General features: G+C 36.5%; 1 pseudogene; it reads right to left on the bottom strand.

Annotated features, from left to right (window-relative positions):
- Positions 1–332: 332 nt before the first annotated feature.
- Positions 333–10,021, bottom strand: LOC121424505 (annotated as a pseudogene).
- Positions 10,022–10,279: the final 258 nt, after the last annotated feature.

Below are 10,279 nucleotides of genomic sequence, written 5' to 3'. Positions count from 1 at the left end.
TCTCCTCTCTCTCTTTTCCTTTTTTTCTTCCCCCTTTTCCTCTCTTTTTTTCTTCCTTTCTTCTTTTTTCCCCTCTTCCCCTCTTTTTCTCTTTCTTTCCCTCTCACTTTTTTAGCCGAAGGGGGGGGGGGGGGCCAAGGCCCCCTCGGCCCCCCCATGGATCCGCGCCTGGGCCTATGTCAACATCATTCTCAGATTCATTATCAAACTCACCATCAATTGTTCTAGAAAATATTGACTCAAAACTGAACAACAGCAGCAAGTATACTGTTGGAAGAAATCAGAATAAAAATGACAAAGAGAAAAAAAAATCACAACACAAAGTTCACTGGTTAATATTCTTCATTTCTGACCAATTCTATGTTTTAATCTGTATATTTGCGGACATAGGCCAAGGCCAATATGTACGTCGCTTCATGCAATTTATGTTATCGTGGATGTATTTCTGCCACCGTGATGTTACCATCATTGCGTGCACATAATTCCAACAATAATCATAAGCGTATATTAGAGTTCGGATATATGTTTGTAAGGACGTAGGACACGTTATGTTAAGACGGGATTATATTGATGTAAATTCGATAAAGTCATACTTTGGCCAGAGGCGGTTGTTTAGAAGGAATATATTTCGCATTCGTTGCTGTTGAAGGCAAACTTGTTAATGTAGCCACAGCGAGCGAAGTGATTGGCCGAGCTGTAATGTGGTGTTCCTCCTCCATTCCCAGAGCACGAATCGGAAACCACGTCATTCTCCATCCCTTCGCCACCATTGACAAAACCTTTCACCTCAAACCATCCACCCTCCGTCTGACTGCAGTCCATGTCGACATCAAGCATCCAATAGTGATCACCCCACTGGTTAAGATCGAAGTATCCGAAGCCTTGGTCTGTGACTGTATTTCCGTTGTTAGGATTGTTGGTGGTCCAGACCATCGGGGAACCCACGGCGCCATAACCTTGGTCGCTCTCACAACCGTACCAGTCAAGGTAGTCATCACCTATTCTTTGGTTATTCAAATTAGTGTTTGTTCCTCCGGTTCTGTGGGTGATTGGGATGGCACAGATGCTGGTATCTGCATCTAGAGTGCAGCCTGAACGCCTCTTATGATCAATTCCACCCCGAGCAAACAGATCTTGGCCATTCGCGGTTTGCTTGTAGATGAAGATAACGGTGCGGGAAGTGCCTGATGGTGACGTAGGGTCGGGCCCGGGCGGATATGAGGTTGGGTTACCGCCACCACCTCCGTTGCCACCACCCGACATGGCACCCACATGAATGGCTACCATAGAATCTTCTCCCGAAGGTACCGTGATGTAGGCATTACCACCACTCACCGAAACGGTCGTTCCCGTGCATCCGGTATCGGTAGGATCACCGCTTATCACGTCGCAATAATTCCCATCAGGGAGCCCTGTAGTGAAGTCCCTCGATATCTGGCCTTCGCATGTCATTGCGAAGAAGGCCTTGTTGCCTCTGGAAAAAGAAATCTGGTTGTTGCCATTGTCCCACCAGTTTGAGACAGGTTCTCATCCAGCCTGCCTGCTGAAACCTACCATGTTGCGGATCTGACGCCAGCGGTGTTCACACACCCATCCATTATCACAAGTTCCCCAGTTATTGATGATAGGACGTCCATTTGGCGGGCCTTGGTCAGTATTGTCGAAGCTGTAGCTGCTCATGATCCTCTTGGTTCCGTAGTTCCATGCCAGCATAAAAGCAACAGCTCTCTTGTAACTTGCAGGCTCGTGGTTGGTTACGACCCCTCCGCCACCTCCGTGGCCACGTTGGTTATCGTGGTTATCGACGAACACCAGAGCTCTGTCAGAAGACAACATACCCCAGTCTTGCCCAAAGTTTTTGTAGTAAGAAAGAGCATTATTGCAGCGGCCAAGATCGGTAATTTTGAAGCAGTGTTTGAACTCAGTGACAGCACCCAAACCGGTATATTCACCAGCCGTTATGGGTTCGCCTCCTTGATCAATCACCTCTTGGTAGATGTATGGACTTCCGTGGAGACGACTGTATATATTTTCAAGATCTCCAGGCCACATGTGTTTAGCTGCATCAACCCGAAATCCAGCAACTCCACTGTCAATCATCGAGTTTAGGAGCCCAGCAATTTTGTCTGCCAAATGAAGAAGAAAGAAGAAGAAAAAACCCGGTAGCAATGAAAATAAACAATCAAACAAATTGAAGCACCTAATTATTTAGTAATGATTCAACGTGACTTTTATTTTGTTTCATAAAAAATTAAGTTGATAATGTTTCTTGGATTATTATGAGTAAGGATTTGAAAGAAATATATGATTTTCTTTGAAAAAACCTCGGCAAGTCATTTTCCGATTAAATAACATGGTTCCGAATGTTTGCGCACCCATTCACTTTACACACGATTCGGGGAATTTTATGAGAAAGGCTTTATTTTGAGGCCTTAAAATAAAACGCCCGAAATTCATTATTTTTCTACCATTTTGAGTCGGATTTATTTAAAAGAATATCTTTCTATGAATGATGGGGGGGGGGGGAAGCTAAAGCGTTTACAAACGATAAAAACTATGTCAATTTTAATACCCAACCTTGTAAAAAAACGCTCAAGAAAGACTACCACCCCCTAAAAGCACAAACAAAACAAAAGTGCAAAAATTAGATAGCTTTTTTAGTTATTGATAAATTCTCTTCATTTTCTGGTTCGAAAATAATATACAAATAATGAATGTTTATGCGAAATACTTCATGAGGTGAAAGATTAAATGATCCATGAATTGCCTTTTAAAGTTATTCCTGATACAGGAACAAGAATATTCCAATATAAAATAAATACAAAATGCCTACTAGTAAATGCAAAGTTAAAGAAAATGAAAGTTATAGTCACAGAGTTGTGCTCCTTTTATAAAAAAGAACAGGAAATATATGGACATAATTATGTTAATAGAATGCTAGCATACACGAGATTTCTGGAATGATTTTCTAAGATGGTGGCATACTAAATTTAAGAAAGAAATTATTCAAGTAAAGGATGGGGAGATTTTATTTTGAATAAAAAAACAAGCAACATGTGTTTTTCAATTATTGTATAATTGTAGCAAAAAAAAACCCTGTTATATTTATGTAGACATATCAATATCCTGTCATGTTTTGACTTGTTTATTTACTACTAAATTAAAAAAAGTATACCAAACAGAAAAATGTATCGCCTATAGGGACACCAATATGCATAGATTTGTTTAAAAATGGAATTTATTAGAATTTGGATCGTTTAGACAAAGAAACCCGTTTTTGCTTTGTAGGAGTGCTCTGTTATGTTTCTGTTCTTTTATTGTTTTTTTTATGTAGTTTTAAATAAAAAAGTAACAAATCCACACTGTATACTCTTATTTTATGTTAATGTTACACTCGATTATGAAATAATATGTTACTTGTACTCTGACAACTCGGTATATGTATGAGATGGTTGTACGAAATACAATGATTGAAAAATTATATTTTCTTAGAAGAATAAGACACACAACGAACACAAACCTACACCTGCAATACATCAATAAATGATAATTAAAAAAATCCGACTCAAAATGGTTGAAAAATGATAAATTTCAGGAATTTCATATGTGACGACCTCAAAATGTAGCCTTTTTTCCAAATGGTAGGTAGCTCTACTGGGAACAATATATATATATATATATATATATATATATATACATATTATATAAATAGTGTACAATCTATTGTACAATATACTGGATTATATGTACGACAAATATAGAATTATCCCGAGTGCAGGTTTATTTCACCGAGGCCGAAGGCCGAGGTGAAATAGGCTTGCACGAGGGATAATTTTATATTTGGAGTTCATATAGTCCAGTAATATTGTATGATAGAAGTTCACTATTTATTATAGTAAATAGATCTCTCAATCTAAGCCCCCCATCATGGATTTTACCACAGTCTAGATCTAGATGGCATACGTTCTTCTTACCTTATATTTGTGAAATTCCAATTGAACACGATGTTCAATTTGTCGTCTGCTGCAAGGGGTTAAACCACGTAAATTTGTATTTCTATCTGCTATCGGAAATTATAAAAATGCTACTTTGGGAAATCGATATACAAATATATCGATTGAAAACAAATTAATCGATATTCTCCCCATTCATTTAACACGGGTTTTGCCATCCAAAAATCGAAAGTTATATTGTACATATGTACAATATAACTTTTTGAAGGGAGGTCACGTGGTATCAATCCAGCCAATCACAGCTCGTATTTTACTACCACTATTTACTATATATATATATATATATATATATATATATATATATATATATATGTATATATATGTATATATATAGGCCTACAGTATACCTAGAGAGAGAGAGAGAGAAAGAGGGGGGGGGGGGGGGGGGAGGAGACTCACCTCTAACGTAGTCTTGTCCGGTACTCAGATCATTGAGTCCTACCAAGTTACAGTTTCTCACCTCTTCAACGTCACCATAATTACTGATCTCGCCACTCCCACTATGGCAGTATCCATTGGGAACATTGAAATGATTTGAATAGTATGGAACATCCCAGAATTCATAATTCCCTGAAATGAAACACGCCGTTATCAGATGATCGTCCGGAACACTTAAAAAAAAACTGTTTCAAGCAAACATGGAATATGTCAGTGTTTATATGAGGATCTTAAGCCCAGCGCATGTGCGATCCGATACGACGATATTTTGTTAATAAATCGCATTTTGCATTAAATAAATTATGAAATGTCCAAGAAGTAGAATTATTTTATTTAAAGTTCGGCCTAATGTTAAGATATTTTTTTTTATCTTATGCTAATATTGCTTGGGGTTGTGGAACCAAAAGAAACGTTAATTCCTTACTGTTATTGCAGAAAAGAGCCATAAGAATTTGCACAAGTTCTGCTTACTTAGCCCATACTGATCCAATTTTCAAAAAACTGAACATATTAAAAATATCTGATATCAATATCTTACAAACTGCAAACTTTATGTTAAATTATGCTAATCACTTGGTTCCAAGCAATTTTAATTCAATGTTTATACGTAATACCCAGGTTCATGAACACAATACCAGAAGTTCCAACAATTTTCATCTTAGTAATCCCAAAACAGTACTTGCTTATAAATCCATCAGACATAAAGGACCCGATGTTTGGCACTCACTGCCTCGTAAAATAAAAGAATGTTCTTCGCTTTCTTCTTTTAAACGTAAGCTAAAAAAACATATCATATCATCATATGACTCATAAATTTTTTTCTTAAAGTGTATTTAGATAATTTATAATTGTTACACTGGTTTCCAGTTCCCGATGGGGGGGGGGGTAGGACATCTGTACCTTTTTTCCCTTCATGTCCTCATTTTTAATATGTCAATATTTGTATCGCCATGATGGCACTCGGGGTCTGCCTCGTCAAGACCTTTCGGTCTTTTGCAGTCTCCCAAATTTCATTTTGTATTCATGTATGTTTAATTGCTTTCTTATCAATTATGTATTTTTCTGATATTGTATCTTGTGTTTTTTATTGAATGGAATTTGAATAAATTGAATTGAATTGAATATAAGAATAATAAAATCGTAATTTTATTTCACGGCAAGCCCTGTGGTCGGAGTAATGTCCAAATCGGCTTAAAGTCCCTGCCGATTATGTCATTACGATTTTGAATTGAATTTGCTTTTATTCCTACACGGATGCTCTTACTTGTAACGAGTGAATTTCGATTTCATTTAGTCTTATCTCTATTCTGAACTCGCTAAGATTTTATTGGTTGGAACGCTCATATCGAATGTGATTACAATTTCTTTGAAATTCGGATCGTGTAATGTGCGCTGGGCTTTAATAAAGGCAAAAGTTTTTATAATGTTTAAAGAACAAATCTTGGGATATGATATCATCAGAGATTACATTTGGAAAGGAGATATTGTGATTCTTCTGTGTTTTTTTAAACCAATGTTAACTTTAAATTGAACATTTTATCTGAGAATGACCCTACAATTTCTTTGAGATGTAATGGATCGCATAATGTGCGGTGGGCTTTAACAAAGACATTTTTTTTTATTATAATGTTCAATTATAGAACAAATCTTAGGAAGTGATATCATCAGAGATGGCAAATCTTCATTCATAAACATAGTGTTACATTGATTGATGTTGGGAAGGGGGGGGGGGTGGTCGTTTTGTTTGTTTGTTTTATTTCCGTATACAAAATAACAAATACAGAGTACATATAATAAAAAAATACATATAAAATGAAATGATAAAAGTCGTGGTTGCAATGCAGTAAAAAAAAAAATGGTAAGGATAAAAAAGTAAAACATACGACTGGTAGTCCATATTCAGCTGCAATATTATTGTTGCTGGTCTTCCATGGAGCCAGTTTACTTGAAAATGGATATGATTGCCATAATGTATAGGAAGTTGACCATAACAGTTATTAGAAAAAAAATCATATAACCCATACCTACCACCGGCACAAATCAGTGGCTTAATTGGCAAAGATATATTTCAAAAAGTTACTCTTGATAGATTTGAAAGTGGTGACATTACGCACATAAAAAGGGATTCTGTTAAATTCAGAGGCAGCCCTATAAGAGAAAGATCTTTTACATCTGCTGGTTCTAGGTCCGGGCAAACATGATTATATTATTCTCATTTCTAAGAGGGTAAGGAGTAGCTTTTGAAACTAAGCAATCAACGCCATCAAGAAGTCTGTGAGCAAATTTGGGCCCGGATCCCCAATCAATATGCGAGCCTGCATAAGGGAGGCTACAGATATTAGACGTATAATAGATAAAACCGTTTTATCTATGTATAGGTCGAGCCCTGGACTATTTTACCGTATTTAAATAAAACAAATCGAATCAAATGAATCTAAATAAAAAAATCCTGGGTAAGCCTGCTTTTATCTGATTTCGATTTCATCTATCATAGCGAATATATAAAAACTATCGAAGCTTTGACAATGTGTACTCTTCACACATTGTAATTGAAACAAATACATATACAGAATAGGTGTTCACTTAATCCGTTCCATCTGCTACAAAACAAACTGGTTCCTCTCATTGCCCCTCGGTCTTAATTGTAGACTTTCCCCGTAATCCCAGATTGGTAAGAGACGAAAAAGAGTTATCAAGCATCGAATGTAGGGGTCTCACAACAACAACAGCAACAACAACGACAACAATGACAACAACAACAACGATGACAATAACAACAGCAACGACGACGACAACACCAACAACAATAACGACGACAACAACAACAACAACAACAATGACAACAACAACGACGACGACGACAACAACAACAACAACAACAACAACAACAACGACGACAACAACAACAACAACAACAGCATCGACGACAACAACAACATCAACGACGACGACAACAACATACACGACGACGACAGCAACAACAACAACAACGACGACGACAACAACAACAGCAACGACAACAACGACAACAGCAACGACGACAACAACAACAACGACGACGACAACAACAACAACGACATCAACAACGACGACAACAACAAGAAAGACGACAACAACAACAGCAACGACGAAAACAATAACAACAACAACAATGACAACGACAACAACAACGATGACAACAACAACAACATCAACGACGACGACAACAGCAACAACAATGATGACAACAATAACAAAGACGACAACGACAACAACAACAATGACGAGAACAACCAATCTTTATTGACTTACAGGCGGCCATATGGTTAATGACGACATCGGCATATATATTGACACCTACAGCATTACAGCGCCACACCATCGATTTGAACTCGCTTTCACTACCACTCCTGCTGTTCAACCAGTAATTAACGGGTTGGTATCGCGTCCACCACTGATCACCATCGATGTGCCCATTAGGGGGTGAGATCTGCACACCTCCGAAACCGTAAGGACCCAAAAATCTAGGAAGTCAACAAAAAACAGTCAAAGAGCTGTTAGAATTATAACTAAATCAAATTACTATTCACCAACGCTCCTATGTTCTATCACAGACGATTTTAATTTTGATGACTTTATAGTTGTCCCTAATTCTTTATTTTTTAGGTTTTCCAATTCATTCGAAGTTGTTTCCAGATATTATAGGGGAAATTCACATACCAGAAGAACAGTTTGTTGTAGAAATAGCAGGGAAAAAAATAATTAAAAATACTGGTGAAGGTTTGAGGAAAATCTATTAAAGATTAAAAACTTATTAGAATTTCAAGTGTTGGATTTGTGACGTCATAAACGAGCAGCTGCCTCATGTGTTATGTATTAAAATGCATTTTTCGTGATGATTTATTTTGCTCTATTTTTCGGAACGGGTGTGAAATGATTTTGTCTATTGATATTCTGAAGGTACTGTAAAAGCATTTTCAATTTTCTGAGCAAATGATTTATCATTAATATTTTACCATACGATATGTAGTTCAGTTCAGTTCAATGTCATTATTTCCATACCAGTAAAAAATCAAATTCATATTTACAACATATAACATTATAAATGCATTTCTAGTCATTAAATATTTACATACATAAAGAGAGCACAAAAAATGCATTTCATAATTCATGCGCAATAATATAGTAGATGAGGAAAAAAGATGGAACTAAAAAGCGAAGCTTGTGGGTTAAATGTCCCCCCCGGGAACAAAAATTTAGTAGATTGTGTACACAAAGAAGATGATAAAAAAGCGTTTAAACAGAGTAACAAAGCAAAAACAAAAACAAACACATCCACACCACACAGTCAATAACACAGGCAGGGGGGGGAAGGTATTTGTGCCTAGTCAATTGTGCCTGGAACAAGTGACTCTAAAATTTGTAAATGAAAATAAAGGTTTCAATTGGACCAGCCACAAAGAGTGAGACGCATGTAGGGAAGCTGCTCGCATATGACGTTACAAATCAGATAATTCAAATTCAAATTACTTTTTTAAAAATTATTTTATGGATTTTTCTCAAACCTTCTGCAATCAATTTTATCATTTTTTAAATAATATTTTTAAATCAACTTTTTTTCAGGTTACATGTTCCCCTTTAGGCATACTTTAAACACTGTTTTTTCCCGTATGAAACTCGTCAAAAGTCGTAGTTCCATGTATTCAATATAAAATAAACGTCATCGTTTAGAACTACTTATTTTATGTTGGTAAATAAGCATGGGAATAAGATAGATAAAAGACCTTTCGCATTCGTCGGCAATGTCGTTCCAAGGCCATTCGAAGAGATGTACGATTACGTTCCTACCATCTTTAAAGTTTGGGTCGTGGTTCCAGGCTGACACCCCAACGAAGAGTGCTAAGAGGATAGCAAGTAGTTTCATTATCTACAGGGAACAAAAGATGTACAGAGCAAAAAACTGTAGTGTCAATCGGTGTTCATATAGGTTAAAAGAGGAATGAGAAAAATCAGTGAATATTACAAAAATTCCTCCGAAACAGTTTACAGTCTAGAGTTTTTGTAACTGAAGTGGGTCATGAGAATTGATTGTTTGAAGAAAGAATATAATTTTTTAAAGCAAAAGCGCGATAACATATATTGAAAAGATTTGAAAAACCTGACTCATTGCGACTCCAATTAGCAATCGACATGTGAATGTATACGAACTACGTGACGATGGGCACATGTTTAAAACGGGTCGCCGTTCATATTTGGATTGCAAATATATGTATATAATATATATCAACATTGAAAAATTTCTACTAAAATAATGATGTACTCTGATAATACAAACAAGAAAATTGCGCCTCTTAATTATTATGAGGAGAAAACTCGTTTGTTTTCAAGAAGAAGAAAAAAAACCCCTCAAAGTGGTGCTTAATAAGATCACTCAAAAGTGAAAATCGAAATCAGTGAAAAAAAAGTTGAATTCACTGAACCTACCTCTTGCAGAACTGAGACAGACTTCGGGAGAAATTCAATCTCGTTTGGTGAGTGTGCTGAAGTCAACTGTATTTATAGATTCGATTACCCTTAGAATATGCCTGGTATAACGTATTGGTTTAAACGATAACTTAAGCTACGTGAAGTTGTCGCATCAGCAAATTTTAAATCTTAATCTAATGATATAGAATTATTCTAATTTTGAGGGTGTGTGCTTGTGGGAGGTGTGGTTATTTTGGGCACACGAAGAGAACGCGTGATATAATTTAGGAATATTGCTGTCATCGGCAAAATTTAAAGCATATTTTTTTAAGTAGGTATATGGAAAGATGTGTGTGTGGATTGGAAAGATGGAGGGGTGCAAA

The sequence above is a fragment of the Lytechinus variegatus genome, chromosome 11 (genome assembly GCF_018143015.1).
Source record: "Lytechinus variegatus isolate NC3 chromosome 11, Lvar_3.0, whole genome shotgun sequence".
NCBI classification, from domain to species: Eukaryota; Metazoa; Echinodermata; class Echinoidea; order Temnopleuroida; family Toxopneustidae; genus Lytechinus; species Lytechinus variegatus.
This window is presented reverse-complemented; position numbering and strand designations above follow the sequence as displayed.